The sequence below is a fragment of the Parasteatoda tepidariorum genome, chromosome 2 (assembly GCF_982258835.1).
Source record: "Parasteatoda tepidariorum strain Cologne lab strain chromosome 2, Ptep-v5.0, whole genome shotgun sequence".
NCBI classification, from domain to species: Eukaryota; Metazoa; Arthropoda; class Arachnida; order Araneae; family Theridiidae; genus Parasteatoda; species Parasteatoda tepidariorum.
The window spans coordinates 59165074-59181752 of NC_141756.1; the positions used below are offsets into that span (position 1 = coordinate 59165074).

At 29.7% G+C, this 16679-nt stretch overlaps 1 protein-coding gene and 1 long non-coding RNA gene across 3 annotated transcripts in view; one reads left to right on the top strand and one right to left on the bottom strand.

Annotated features, from left to right (window-relative positions):
• The window catches only part of LOC107446306 (protein c-ets-1-A), a 188835-nt gene that overhangs the window by 112203 nt on the left and 59953 nt on the right, over positions 1 to 16679 (bottom strand). The gene's annotated exons all lie outside the window — the stretch shown is intronic.
• On the top strand, positions 11 to 10333 carry LOC147815790 (uncharacterized). The gene is made up of 2 exons (XR_015431393.1): positions 11 to 149; positions 9695 to 10333. It is a non-coding gene; the product is annotated as an uncharacterized LOC147815790 (long non-coding RNA).

A 16679-nucleotide genomic window follows, 5' to 3' on the forward strand; every position in this document is an offset into this window, starting at 1 on the left:
TTATTACATCAAAGTATGCCTGAAGACAACATGTCTTGCCAAACAAGAGAGAAGTGAATGATGCCAAGAGGAGGAACTATATTCAGAAATCTTGGTGAAGGAGGAACATATTCAAATGAAATCAGTGCTAAGACACGGGCACTGGAGAGGTGGGTGTTTGTTTTTGGCTAGTTATCGCTTCTCGATTACCAGTTATTGTATCCAGGCGCTTAGTAGATGCATTGTTGAAGTTAATACTGCTAATTGAGTATTCTTTTAGTTATTGCAGTATGCATTGTTTGTAGATGCATTGTTGAAGTTACTGCTAATTGAGTATTGTTTTAGTTATTGCAGTATGCATTGTTGTAGATGCATTGTTGAAGTTAATACTGCTAATTGAGTATTGTTTTAGTTATTGCAGTATGCATTGTTGCAGATGCATTGTTGAAGTTAATACTGATAATTGAGTATTGTTTTAGTTATTGCAGTATTGGTTACAGTTCCATTCAACTCATTAGAAAAAAATAGTTCAACTATCCTTTACGAAAACTAAGGACAGTTTACTAATTTATATAATCAATATGAGAATGAACTATAGGTATGGATTATTGTAAAATAAGCAAATGTGTTGAAAACACTGCATGCAGTAGTACAGATTTCATTTATTCTCAACTATCAGTTTCAAATACTGGAATATTAGGTTTCAAGACCAGATTTATTTCACTTTTGTACGAAACTAATTTTTTTTTTCTCTGGGCCCCTTAATTAATTGCGGTAAGATTTTGCTAATCTTTACTTATTTTACTACTTTTAAGCTTCTTACACAAAATAATAATAAACAAATAAACAATTATTAATTAAATTACATTTAAATAAGTTTTTTTTTTATTTTCAGTTTTTTTTACCAAACTCAGTTATTTTATAATTATCATTTCAAATATAAAACCCAATTAGAAAGTTTAGTTTTACAAAAAAAAAGAAGAAAAAAGTAAATTGTTTAGGTTTTGGATCACGAAATAAAACTCAAGTGCAAAATACGACAAACTATTAGTTTTTTTTTCGATCAAAAGGAATTGAAAGCAACCTTAATCAGTTCGATGTAAAATAACTTTTTCAATGTGAATAATTAAAATGCAAAAAATGTACCATCAATGAAAATTAAGAGTTATGGAACTAACAAACAGCATAATGTTATTTCATCAAATTTTATTTCAATAAGGTTCCTAAATTATAATTCATAACGCAGAAACCTGCACTCAAAATTACAACAACTAATGTAAAATACTACTATACATGTTCTTCTTTACTTATAAATTTAATAAACATTTCTTGGTCTAATCTTTGTCTTTATATTGGTTTAATATATTCGTCATATGGCCATTTTTTTAAAAAAAAATTATATGCTTTATTACATATTTATACGTATAGTGATAGACTAAAGGAAATTTTGGTCCTCTTCGAACTACATATCGTGCAAATTTGCTGTAACCTTTAATGTAGTGTTAAATTTCAGCACATTATCACCATACTATGATGATTTTTCAGATAATGTGTGATACAATTTTATGGAAAAAATTTAAATAATACTTTTGTAAAAAAAACGTTGTATAAAAATTTTTGCCAGAGTTCTTTATCCTTTATTAATACGTTATTGGTAGCTTGGCGTTAAAATTGGCTTTGTTTTCCCCATTACAACAGATACAGAAACGTCATGTTTTAAACATGTACAATTAGTTTTAAATGGTAACCCAGGGCTTGTGTTCTTATCTCTAATTTTTCAGTATAAAAACCGGAAGGAAACTGGGTGCTGGCTTTTTCGACTGCTACCAACTGATAAAAACCTCTTCCAACTCTAAAAATTAATTCTGTTTTTATAAAAGAGGCAGAAGAAATTTTTATTCTGAGATATGTGAACTTATCGAACACTAGTGGTCAACAACTGCTGCCATTAGATAAACTGTAACTGTGATTCTGATCTATTCGGGGAAATGGGGATGGGTGTTTGTTGGGAAAGTTCGTGAGGGTGTTTGAGAAAATAAGGGGGTAAACTAATCGGATTGAGAATCATGAAAAAATAATTTTCGTATTCCCTGAAAAGTTATTCTTAAAATTGGTTCAGAGAGATTTGGTCAGAAGATTAAGCTTTCGACCCAAGGAAGATAAACTTCATTCAGACAAAAGACAACATTAAACTGACAGGCTAAATAGGTTAATAAATAGACACGTGACACAAGCTAAACATTTTGAAGGAATATTTACAATAGATTGTTATTTTCACTTACTCTATAAAGAATCTGTAATGGAAATATAAACAAAGTTTTAGATAAACAAATGTCATTTTTAATAGACTAATAATTATATGTAATCTGACCTTGAAACAAATTGTAAATTATATTAGTAAGCGAACTACTGCTTTGAAAATTAAATATATTTTTATTGTCACTTATTCTGGGAAGAATCTGCAATCGAAATCTAAATAGTTTCAGATAAATAAATGTCATTTTTAATAGACTAATAATAATTTGTAATCTGTCCTTAAGACAAATTGTAAATAATATTAGTACATGAACTATTGCTTATAATTTAAAGAATAAATATATCGTTATTTTTCATTCATTCTGTGAAGAATCTTCATTCGAAATATAAACAAAGTTTTAAATAAATAAATGTCAGTTTTAATACACTAATAATTATATGTAATCTGACCTTCAGACAAATTGTAAATGATATTAGTACATGAACTATTGCTTATAATATAAGAAATAAATATATAAAATTATTTTTTATCATAGAAAGAAAAATATATTTATAATAGTTGTAATGGATAAGATAAAATAGTTGTGATTGCACTTTGTAAAAGAGATTCAGGGATCCCCACCTTTTTCGTATTTATGATCACAATCTTTGGTTCCCAATGAGTGGTTTCCTTTTTTTCTTCTTCGGAATCCTAAATGATTACCCTTCCATTAGAGTAACTCAGATTTCATACATAAAATTCGTTAGCAATTGTGAATAGCTTGGCCAAATGTATAACTAATTTGAATGGACTTCTAATTATATTGAAAATTTTTAATCCGAAGGGAAAAAATTTCATCCTTTTATTAATATAAGTTTTGAAATTAGATTGTACGACAGATAATTGAATTCGCAGAGGGGACGCGATATTTAGTCAATTTCTGAATTATTTTTTTTCATATATGCATGAGCTAAAAATGTATAAAATAACTTAAGTTATAGCTTTTGTTGAAATGAAAGCGAAAAAAAAATTTAAAATCGTTGAAAGTGGTTATCAGATAAACATGTTTCTTTATTGATGAATTTAGTTATTTTATTTTGAATTAAGAAGTTCGATGGGAAAGTTGATGAAGTTTTTTATAAATGATTATCTTTTTCCTAGTTACTAGAATAACTTATATATATATTTTAAATTTTTTCTTTTTTTTTCTTCTTTTGGTCTTCTACTTAAATGTCTCCGATAATTTCTTAAAAATAACTGAAATATTGAATAAATAATGGATTATTGGTTAGATACAATTATCTGTTTCAAAAATCCTAACTGGTTAAAATAAGGCCTAACTCTCGGAACCCTTATAATCTTTTCATGGTACTGTAGGGCTCCGCGGATCACCTTTTGTGAACCGTTGATCTACAAAGGATCAACGGTTGGATCAACGGATTACGTTGATCTACAATATCGGAATTTTATTATAGTTGTTCTTCGTGCTCTTTTGCTCGAAGGCAAGGAATTGGAGATCCCTCTGGTGTAGATAGTTACAATCAATAAAACTATATATAGTTAGAAATTAAATAAATTATTTAAATTATTTTTAAACATCAAAGATCAAAATATTTTAAAGCTTAATTACCTTAATAACAAATAATAATAATAAAAAAAAAATCCTAAATGGTAAATCTGGAAAAATATCTATTGAGAAATGTCTTTAATCCGAGACAAATTTTTATTTTAATATTTAAATGCGTTATAATTATTAACACGAAAACGATATTTTTGGCTACATCAGTAACACTTTATTTTTATATAATATTCGTGAACTGTCAGTTACTGTTTATCTCTATAGATATGAAGAAAAAAGCACTGCAGCTTTGGATGTTCTACTTTAAGTTAGATTTTATAGAACAACACAACATACATTTATAGAACAACACAACATTTATAGAACAACTATAGGATTTTGAGATTATGGAGCTGTGTAGAAAAATGCACTAGACGTACTTTCAATTATTATTTCGAGAATTATTAATCGTTAAAATTGTAGTAATAAATACTACTCGGTTTGATCTTAAATGCATATAAATTCGATTAAGGAATTAAAAGGATTATTTTTATTCGTGAACTAACACTAGCTTTTTTCGAAATTTATGTAATTGTAATTTTAAAAGCTTTATTTGCTAATTTTTCTCCATTTTTTATTTATTTATTTATTTTAAGATTTACGAAACTTTACAATACATTTTGTTTTCTTACACAAGAGCTATGAGACTTAGAAAGGACGTCACTTTACAAAAGGTGTAGAAATATCTGTATGGAGTACGATGAAGTTAAAAAAAATTAAAATTTGCTTATGAGTTAAGAAATAAATGTTTTTTTTTTTTTAAAAAAAAAAAGCGGATTGCTTTGCAGCCCTCAGAAATGAAACTGAGTTAAAATTTGAAGTTTTGTTTCTTTAAAAATCTAATTTAATTGAAAATTGCAATTTCTCGTTTTTTTTTGGGAGGGGGATTTTTTATCATTTTTTAAATATAAATACTGACTATTTATCGATTGATGTCGAAAAATTTATTCATCTTTTTGAGATCTTCGTTTCATAAGCTTGCGTTTAAGTTTATGTGCCGAAAGTAACAACAACAACAAGAGAGAGAGAAAGAGCTTAGATGTTAGATAATGCCAGATATAAATAGTAGCATATATTAGAATTATTTAAATAGAATTATTTACATTAGAATTTTGAAATTTATAAAAAACTTGGAGATATATAAAAAAATTCCTAATTAAGCTGTTAGAAAAATAAAAAAATATTTTGAACAAGCAAAATTATTACTATTTAATTCTTTTTTTGTTCCACACATTTATTGCATTCCTTTTTTTAATTACTTGCTACGCTTTGAAAAATAATTTTAGACAGTTCCACAGACATAATCATATCTTATTTTGACCTCATCTACAATTTATATTTTCAATATAAAATATTTTCAATAAAATTTTTTTTAGTTTGTTTCAACCTTCTTGAAACACACTGCTTACAATGTATGATACTCTTCCAATAGCCCATTGGCGGTGGTTAATTTTTTCCCCGCCAAATCAAACACCAAACATATAGTCTGTCAATAATAATCTCTGTTTAATACTTTTAATAATCTAATTAATCATGGTATGTGAGTGTCATTGCTCGGTTTACTACTCTATACAGATTTATTTTTTTTAGGCTAAGTGCCACTACCTGGTATAGCATAGACAAATGTTTTCTTAAGTAATATGAGGTTTTCTTAAGCAGTGTAATGTAAATGAAAATTATTATTCACAAAATATTTTTGCATTTTTTTTCCTGAAATACAAAGAATATTTAAATTTGGATCTATAACTTATTTACTAAATTTATTTAAAAACCATATTTTATTCTTCATCAAAAATTTCACTTGAGACAAATATTTATTTGACGAAAAATTAATTTCATAATAAAAATAATAGTAATAAAAATAAATTTAAAGTATTAGTATTCTTAATTCTGAATATCTCTTTAAGCTGGATATAGGAGTTCATAGCCCCCTTTTTCCCACTCTCTGTACGCAACGCAACTATAAAGGAAAATACTGTAATAATAAATAGTCATGTCCACGAAAAGGTACCTATTTTGATTTCCATTAAAGCATTTTGTCTGAAAACGTTTTTGTAGTGAGAAATATTGTCACTGGAGTATTTTGAGGTGTAAAAGTTTGTCCTCTGATGAAAATATAGGATCAAATAATGAGTTAAAGTATCGGCACTTTAGGTACATCACCCTCACCATAAAATCAATTTTACCGTAAAATCGAATTTTACTTATTAAAATATTAAACCGTAATTTTTACAGTAATATTTATTAAATTTGTGTGATTCCGTGATTTTGCGATACTTTTTACCGCAAAACTTACGATATATCATCAAATTATTTATTCTGTAACAAGTTCCGGAAATAATGAACTTTACTGTAAAAAGTACCGACACCCTGCCGGTATTTTTTACCGGAATTTGATCCGGATTTTTTTTTATAGTGTACCAAAGTTTTGTAAGAAAGTAACATGTTTGACACAAAATAGAAAAAAAAATTGCAACTGAATTTTTTTTTTAAAATGAATAAATAAATAAATAATCTATTATAAATAATGTTGCCACAACCTACTAAAATTTTAACTGTTTGAGATAATTCAATAGCTACAAAAAGCTTTTATCCACTATCTTAGCTGTTCCGATCTAAGGAAGACAAGCTAACTCCATAACTAATTGCTCATTACGTTTATTCAAACACTATCCAATTAGATACTATCTGAAAATCAACAACGAATCATCTCCAGTCTCATACTATTTACCGCATTCGTCTTGACTTTGAAGAGCCCATAATCGCTCGCACAAGCGTGCGGGGCAAGCATTCGTCATGAAAAGGATTAAACTGACAATTCAGAGTTGGAAGGAAGGAAAAAAAAATGGTTGCAGAGATCTTCGAAGCAGAGCAAAAGAAAGTAATTTCTTCTGCCCTTAAACGGGTCAAAGAATTTTCTTTGTTGTTATAATCAACGAAAGGGGTTGTTTAAAAGAATCCCAACACGGCTGGTTGAACTAGCAGCTTTCACTTTTTCTTCCTTTTATATAAGTTGAAGATTAAGGTCTGTAGTTCAGAAGATTAGCGAACGAATGCATAGGTCAGTGGAGTTGACACTCTTGACTTATATAGTTCAAGATCTGTATTTGTCACTAAAATACGCCAGCCGTGCACCTAGAATAGATCCTTTTTATGGCAAATTGTGACACTGCGTCATCGTGTCGCGCGTATGTTACAGAAAAAAATAATTAGTGCATATTGAAGAATGATCAAAATAGATAAGATTGTAATTCTGATTGATTGCACACCCTGTTTTTGATTTCATTGTTTAATTTATTATGTAATAAGAATGTAATTTTAAAATTAAAGATGTTAAAAAAAGAAATAGTGGAAGAATTTGATTTAAATTAAGGAGTTAAATGAAAAGTTGATATTATTCTACTTTTAGTAAAAATAAGGTTGGCAGGTGTATGGCTTTCTTCTTCTTCACTTACACGACAGCCCTGAGTTGACTTAAAAATTGCATCTTGGCTAAGGTTTAACAGTTTGTTATCCCAATAGTTTTAAGGTCTTTCAGACACTCAATCAAACTAAGTTTCCACAGTCAATTTTTATTTTATAACTGTCGTTGAACAGCTGACCCAATTTTAAATTTACGACTACCGATGTTCAACTTCAAAGCCATGTAATTTTGAACCCAATCCAGAAGACAAGGGAACTCTTGAATCAAGTATCGGGAGAAATTTGCCTTTGTGGAGGACTTTTTGATAGATCTAACCTTCATTTGCGTTACATAGAGCGGAAAACCGCGAAACCTCTCATGGTTAGGCTGACGACAAGGGGATTGAAATCAATGATCCTTTTACCACTGAGGATATTTTACGTCAGCACTGTGGTCGGTGAGAGCCGGGTGCGGAATTCGTATCGACCTGCCATCGCTGGGATTAAAACCCGGTTCACGTCATTGGAAGGCAAATGCTGAGCCACCAGGGCTCTCCACAACCAATTCACCTACTTCCTCTTTTTCGGGTACCAGATGGTTTGGCTAAGATCTTAGTGGCTCGACCATCATCCAATCTTATTAGGTGCCCATTTAAACCTTCGTATGGTTATAAATTAAATTATATCTGGTTCCTTAAATAGTTTATAGATTTCCGAATTAGTTCTACTTCTCCTATAATTGTTCCACTTCATTTCTCCAAAAAATACTTTTCAATATTTTTCTAACAAATCTAGTGCACGTCCTCAGTAAATGTCCATGCCACAGAGGTGTATGTAAACCAATAGTTTGCTTTTTTTTCTTCCTGATAATGAAATTAGAATTTAAATATTTTTGTAAGCCTAAGAAACGTATGTTTCTGTGACTCTATTCTCGTATGACTTAATACTACATAAATATTTTAAATAATTGTAACTGAGAATATCCATCATTACCCTATTCAGTCGAATGCTTCTCATAAAGTATCAAGTTCATACGTGGAGCACAATCTTGTTAATTCAGTCATAAACCTTTCGTTAAGCAAGGAAATTTCCAAACAGAACAGTCAATGATGATGAATATCGGACGTGATCATAAGTATCGGCGCCTATGATCATAGAAATCGCTACATTCATACGTATATTGATGTTTTCTTTTTCTTCTAAATACTTCATCGAATCTGAATGAAGGAGATTAACCACTACACGTAGCATCGCACCCCGTTCACGTACCTAAGTTTCGCGCAAGCTATGTACAGGGATTAATATAAAAGTGCTAAATCTCTCGAACATTCATATCTCAGTGTTACTCTATAGGGTGTACTACTCAAATGGTAGTACGCCATGGGTAATACACTCGGTGTAATATACTTTGAATTTTCTCGTAGAGCCGGACACGTTTCGTGAACTTAAGTTTTGCGCAAAATCTGTGGAACATTTAGATTGTTTTGTCGCAACTGCGCTGCACATAACACACATACATTAAAAGTGCAGGATTCAACTTAAAAGTTCTAAATATCTTTAACATTCCTTACTCCTATTTCTCTAACTCCGCGTTAATCTATAGGCTTGGGGAAATAATATACTTAAAATTTTTACACAGCATCGCACACATTTCGTATACGTAAGTTTTGCGCAAGCTTTGTAGAACACTTAGAGTGTTGTGTAGTAACTGCGTTAATCTTAGATCAAGTTATGCTTATCAAAAGTCAGCGCTGTCTACTCTTATTTCGAAAATGGCGCAAAACGTCAATATGGAGAAAAGCCACAGTTTTGTGAAAATGAAAAGCGTTTGTGGTTTAATTTTCTAATATTTAAAAACTTACTCATGGCAAGAATAGATATATAGTTTAACATCATCGCATTGCTTCAAGTGTAAGGCACTTAAACTATGGCTTTTTTATTTTCCTTGGTGACAGCGCTTCGATAAACAGCGTTAATAAGATTTAAATAAAAATTTCCAGGATATATCTATTTATTTATTTTCAGAAACATCACATAAGACCTTTATCAACTTAGCTTTTCAATATTCAAAAAAGAAATTTTTTTTTCATTTAAAAATGTAACTTTTATCCATTAATATGCTCTTCAATGTTCAAGAAAGAGTTTTATTTATTTATAAAAATAACATTTCTTTTTTTTTTTCAGGAAACTTCAAGGAAGTGGAAGGCATTTCTAATAATTCCATTTCATTTTATTTCTTCCTGCAATCTCGATGGGACAATTTTTTTTAAATTTTTTTTAAAAAACTCCTTTGGTTACTGATGTGCATGTTTAAGAAACACCCTGTATACAAGTGGTTCTAAGTACTGTACCATATTGTACTTTTAACTTGTAGTATATAGTTGCCTGATTCAAATTCTGAGATTGACTTCACATTATTACTTTGTTGATTTTAATGTTGATTTGCTTTCTCTTTTTAGTGTTGCCATCTAATGGAAATTAATGAGATTGGACGAAGCCATATCATCAAGATTTCGGATGAGAATTTTTTTAGTCTCTAACTTTGCAGTTTTTATGAACTGTGTACCAGGGCTGTTTTTTTAATTAAAGGCCGTTTTGTTGCGTACACTAATAGATAACGCGTGCATCGCAACGAAAACTTGCATCGTGTCTCGGCATTCCTCGGGAAAAACTGTGCTCAATTACAGCTGCGTATATAATCTGTGTGGTCAGTTCGCAGTGCCTTTAAAATGTTCAAGTTTAACAAATCGCCCGCCACGTATAAAATACGGTGAGTGACGCTATTTTGGTCGGCAAAAAATTTCGCTACTCCACGAGAGTGACTCTTTCCACAGCTGAGTCCCGAGCTTTATTGGACTCTTTTGGCTGGGAAGTTTTGGACCACCCCTCAATACAGCCCAGACTTAGCGCTAAGTGATTTTCATCATTTTTGATTTTTCAAACATCATTTTGACGGCAACCAGTACAACCATGACGAAGACGTGAAAACGGTCGTAACCTCTTGGTTATCGGAGCAGGCGGCAAGTTACTATGAAGAGGGTATTCTAAATCTAGTTGTAAAGTATGACAAGTGTTTAAGGAAACTTGGCAACTATTTTATTTTATTTTATTTTATAACCGTCGTTGAACAGCCGACCCAATTTCATGGGTTTACGACTACTTACGTTCAACTCCGTAGCCTTGTAATTTTGAACCAATCCAGAAGACAAGGAAACTCCTGGATCAGTACCCCCAGAGGTATTGATTTGTTGTGGGAACATGGAGGACTTTGAGACTTTCAGATTTAACGTGCATCAGTCACCATTTACTACACGGGGAGTCTTCGGCCGGCGAGGATCGAACCCACGACCTCTTGGATATGGGCCCAGCGCCCTACCGACCAGGCTATCCCGGCCTTTGGCAACTATTTTGAAAATAAAAGAGAAACGTGTGTAGAATCAAAAAAATAAATTTGCTTCATGAAAATTATCTTTCATTTGGCTTTTATTTTCAAACGGTCCTTACTTAAAAAACACCCCTCGTAGATATAGATATTTATTAAGGTATACAATCCAAATTTCCATTATTATTTTTCTGGAAGAAAATCCGAAAGATTTCAAAGTTTTAATTTCATTTTTTTTTTGTATTGAAATAATAATTTTTTTTTTTTGTATTGAAATAAAATCATTGTTGATGGAAAATTATTTATTTACTGGCAAAACGAAATAGCTTGACATAATTTATTTATTTGTACTATGTTTTTTTCTTAAAATATCAATCTTAAACTTTTGTGGTAAAAACTGTCTTTTTCTAAAATTCAAGAATTTTCAATCCAATATTCTTATACTTACGTGATTCCAAAAATTCGAGAAATGTAAAACAGCACATTTTTATCCATAAAAATGATATTTATTCATTAATATTTTTTAAATCATTTTCTATAACTGTTTATCAACATTTTACAGATTTTCGAATTTCCTTTTACTCAAAAATTGTGTGATATTTCTTCAAAAAAGGCGAAGCATAGAAACTGTTTGATGTCTCTGGCAGTCTAGCAGTTTTTATTTCTTCCTCAATATAAATTTGATTGGCTAACCGATTGGTGCAACACATTAAAAAGTTTTAAAATGGAGTTCTCCTTAGTACAAAAATGGATTTCTGAGAGATTTCTAAAGATGAGAAGAAGTAAGCCTTTTTTGGAACATTCTTTAGAGTGTTAGTGCCTCTCACTTCGCTAATCATGCAAAAGTTATGTCCTTTCATGAAAGTTTTCAAACGCTGGATCCGGAAGATTTCTGGAGGCCAGCTGGAGAATTATTACAATTTTTGAATTGGTCTAGAAGTAGGTCATGGAAAATGGGTGCGGCAAAACTCGTTGTTCGATTGAAGGTTCCAATCACCCGTCTCCAACTCGTAACTACTTAAAATGTTCATTACCTATACCCTTAAATTAACAGTATAAAAATGGTCTGAATTTAAGGATTCAGTCATACATGCGTCATTTTCGTCGATAGTGATAGTTATAATGGCTTTTCAGTGCAAGCTCTATCACTGACTTCTTCAGGACTTTAAAAAAAAAGCTTTTTAATGCCAGTAAACTTGGTGATCCTGGTAAACAACATCGCTAAAGGCCATCCTTATCATGGAAAAAGTTTCCATTATGAACTTGGCGATTGTCACAAAAAACTTTATAGCAATCCATAGTGCGTTACTACATGGCGACTTGACCGCTTAACAAAAATGAGCTAAGAAGCTAACTGTCCCTTTTAAAGTTAGCTAAGGTTCCAACCAGTCTGAGTGAGCTAGAACACGTATAAAATTCACAATCAAATTACCGACTGACTATAAAGTTACTCGACACACCAGAGTTATTGCAGTGCCCGTTGACGGACATTTGATGAAATACTATGAAAAAAGATGACTTAATAAATGAATACATGTGGACGTTTTGCTTCGATTTCAACATTTAATCTTAGCAGTACCTCTCCACAATTATTTTTTGGTAATATGTATCGCTCAGGACAAAATTTTTATTTTTTATTTCGATGGATTAATCCAGATCTGCATGAAATTTTTCACTCATCTAATTCTTCCCAAAACAACGTAATTTTTCATAATATAGTGCTGTTTTACGAAGGCTATGTTATCACACGAGGTAACACTTTCAGATATAATAATTTGCAATTTTTTTACTTTGTGAAATCGTAACTGTTTTTCATCACTGTTAAGTTTTGCTCTTCTCTAACCTACGTCCATAATGTTAATTATGAAGAAGATGCAAAATGTAGAATTAAGAAAAGCCACAGGTTTGGAAACATAAAAAGTGTACACACTTTTTTTATTATTATTATTTGAAAATTACTATAACACTGTATAGTCTGGAGTAATAAAAGTTTGGAAACATTTAGAATTATTCATTGAAAACTTCATTTAAAAATTCTGATTTTCATCAATGATTAATGACTTTCATCAAAAAAATTCAATACTTTTTAATGAAGTTATTTGTCTGTTCTGATGCCTATATACAACAAGACATGGTTTAGAGTTTAAAATTATATTTGCTCTGAGCTTTGAACATTTAAACTGTGTGTTTTTTTTCCTTGGCAAAAGAGTTTAAAAAAAAAATATTTTCCTAAAAGTAATTATAACAGAAAAAAAAAAAGAAAATGCTTCACACAATTTCGATAATAGATATCCTTATAAATTTTATCTGGCAAAAAAAAATAAATAAATAAACCGCATCATAAAAAGAGCAATATTTCCAGTAACTCAAAAAAATTTTCTTCATTCTCTTCTGATAACTTTACCAAAAACACATTTATCAAAATTATTTCCATTAAGTTTTTTTGACTTTTTATTGTGAGCATTTAATCAAAAGAATATCGAAATGAGATAAAAATTGAGGAGCTTGTGATATTTTGAGGTTTCAGTAATATGAAGGCAATGCTTTTGAGATATTTTACTCAAAGGTCTTTTGATGCCTTACATTGAGAAAAAAAGTATGGTCAAAGCTACTTAGATTATGGTAGAATTAAATTTACCATGTGTCTGGTTCTATGGAAACACCAAAAATGCTCCGTTACTTTTATGGGTCATTCTCACAAAAACAGTCATTTTCATGTCCCCAGTATATTTTATGTTTGTTTTACAGCTTACGAAAAAAAAAATTCTGGGAAAGTGTCCTTCAGAATGCAAGCTAACAAAAGAATAAAAATAAAATTATCAATTTTTATTTTTTATTTATTTTAGGTAATTAAAACATACCAATATGTCATTCCCTCACTTGTCCCCACTGCTGATTTAAAAAATTTAAAAAATTGTTTCTGAAATAAAAATTTTTTTTTTACAAATTCGTGTTTTTTATTTCAGAATACTTAAATATAGAATTCAGAAAATTAATTTTAAATTTAATTTCTGACAAAAATATTAACACAGCACTATTTTAAACTTTGTCCCCAGTGTTTCGCGTCATTCCCTCACAACAATGTTTTTATCACCTGCAATCTTCTTAGAATAAAAATATTTTAATAAAAACTTCAGAAGTTAACAACTGGCATCATAGAACAAAATTGCAGTATGTTTCCATCCTCAAATTAAAGAAGCTTTGCTGTGGAATAAATTTGAATGAATCAAACCAGGTAAAATTTTTTACATTTGTCATTCCCTCATGTCATTTTTTAGAGTAAAATAAAATACAACTTTATCGAGAAAGTGGATAATTATATGTTGCTTTCTTGTACGAATATAATTGTATGTGATGGACTTCAGAAATTAATTAGGCCTAACTGTTATTTTCAAATTTTATCGAATTCGTCATTCCCTCACTAGTGTATAAAGTGAGGGAATGACGCTGAAGTGAGGGAATGATTCAAGATGAGTATATTACTAAATATTTTTTTGTTCAATCGTGCCAGCCAATTTTATTTCCCAAACCTGTAAAAACTATTAAATATATAAGACTAAATTATAATAAATATTAGATATACTTAGTATGTTATCATTTTCAAACTTTAGGTAGATGCAACTTAGATAAAAACATGTATTAAAATAAAATATCATTCCCTCACTATTAGTGTCATTCCCTCACTTTTTAAATAGTGAAAATAATTAATTTACTTATTAATTAATTTGAAAAATAAACTAAAGAATTAATAAATTAATTTATTAAATTAATTAATTTATTGATTAAATTAATTAATTAATTATTAATTATTATAAATTAATTAATTATCAATTAATTATTTAAAAAATTAATTAATTTAAATATTAAGTATAATTTATAGGATATATACTTTCTTTATAATGTCATTACATATTTCTATTAATATAAAAAGTTTCAGAGCTTTTTATTCACTTTACTTTTTGGGATTTTGTGAGCTTAAAAATGACAGTTTTTGTGAGAATGACCCTTATAGAAACACCAAAAATGCTCGGTTATTTACCAAAACACTTTGGTAAAAATTTCGTAAAAATTTTTGTGCAATTAACAATGAAATATAGTTTTATAATAAGTGATAAAATTTGGTATTTTTATCATGATGTTTCAGAGCATGGCATGAAAATTATTGATTCAGTTCAATTTAATTCTGTTTTGTATTTGCTAAATGTGTGGAAATAGGAACTATAATTTTGTAAACCAGAATTTTCGGTAAACCGCTACCATATGGACAGAAAAATTACCACATAAATGGTTTAAATACTGTGTATTTTGGTTTTATTAACCAGAATTATTATTTTTTTTTATCAGAAATGTCATTACTATACAATACGGCAATTTTAACAGAAATTTTTTCTTCGTGTTGATGTGATCGCTGCCGATTGGTTACCGATATAGAAGTTCCTAAACTTCTAAAAAGTATGTATTAATTTAGAAGCTCACTGATTTTGCATGTTAGCGAATTTGAGAAAAACGCGTTTTAAATGTCTAGAAACATCTGTAATATAAAAAAAGTTTAAAAATCATTTTATTTAAAACCTTACACTTTTTTTTTTATCCATATTGATTTTGTACACTGATTTCAAAAGCAAAATGGATGGCTAAAGCTGGGTGAAACTTAACCTAACAGTAATATATAACAGTTATAAACTAGCAACAATTATAAAAATTGCATAATATTCACTAAAATGCGTATTTCATGAGACGACAGAAACTTTGTTACTGTGTACGAAAAGGAATTCTCAAAATTTAAACCAATTTGGATAGAAATATCTAATGCTTAGTTTCATGTCATTGTTTTTCTGCTTAAGAATCAAATACACACACTATATTTCAAAATTCCAACATAGTTAACACAAAACCTTAATAAAGTTTTGAATAAATTCTTTAAAATACTATGATTTACGATAACCAGCTTTTTCGACGATACGAAATTTTTAATACTCACGTTTCGACGCACATGTTAATTATTTTTATTTTTTATTTGACTACCTTTTATATGAGTAACCTAAATTATACTTTAAATAATGAACAAAATACATTCCCAACTATGTATTACATATACTATGTATTACATATATTTTGTATTACACCCTCTTTGTATTACATATACTTTGTATATTACAATTAAACCAAATAAAAGCTGTTAAATTTCAGTTAGTGGAACCATTGAAACAATCAAACACGAAGCAATCTTCTGAATAATATTTAAAAAATCAAATTCTCGTTTTATATTCATTAATTCTAAAAATAGCTTCTTTTTTTACGCATCGTCGCAGCCTTGTATATTTTTTGGAAGAGGTTTATGAATGAAACGCTGCACCGCTGTGGTCTGTTACTTTGCTTACGTGTCGTAGTAAAATTGCCTTACTACGCGTAGAAAAAACTCCTCCTGATCTAAACAGACTCATTGATAATTTGTAAGGCTTTCAGAAGTTAAATCTTAGTTGAAACTGAAGCTAAAAAGAATGTAAGATGGCCGCTGACGTAAAAAAATTTTGTCGTTCTGCTAGGAATACAATACGAGCTTTGTAAGTTGCATAACTGGTGTTACTGATTTATGAGTTTATAATAGATTACTCCAGATGAAGTGCTAGCTAATTTATTTTAAATAATTATTTTACTTATTGGAACAATAATGGCCAGTACCACACAAGAGTCAGTCATTTTAATTATTTTTATATTTTGTGTGCATAATTTGTTGGGTTAAATAAAGATTACAGTCATACATAGTGATGCGGATTACAGATAATGAAGCTACAATATTACGATTTTGCAACTATATCGTACGATATGATTATTTCCAAGAACAGAATCATGAAAAAAGCTATTTCTTTCATAATACGAGGGTTGTAAATTAAATAGTGGCAACTTAACCTTTAAACTCACAGAAGGACGGGCATGCGCAAATTAGATTTGGGAGCTGTGAGGTGGGACTGTTGTCGATGTGTAGAGTGCAAAAAAAAAGTCGATTAGCTTAGAAGAGTAGTTGTTGTGTGGCGTTAAAGTGAGGAGTTTCGTTTCCATCG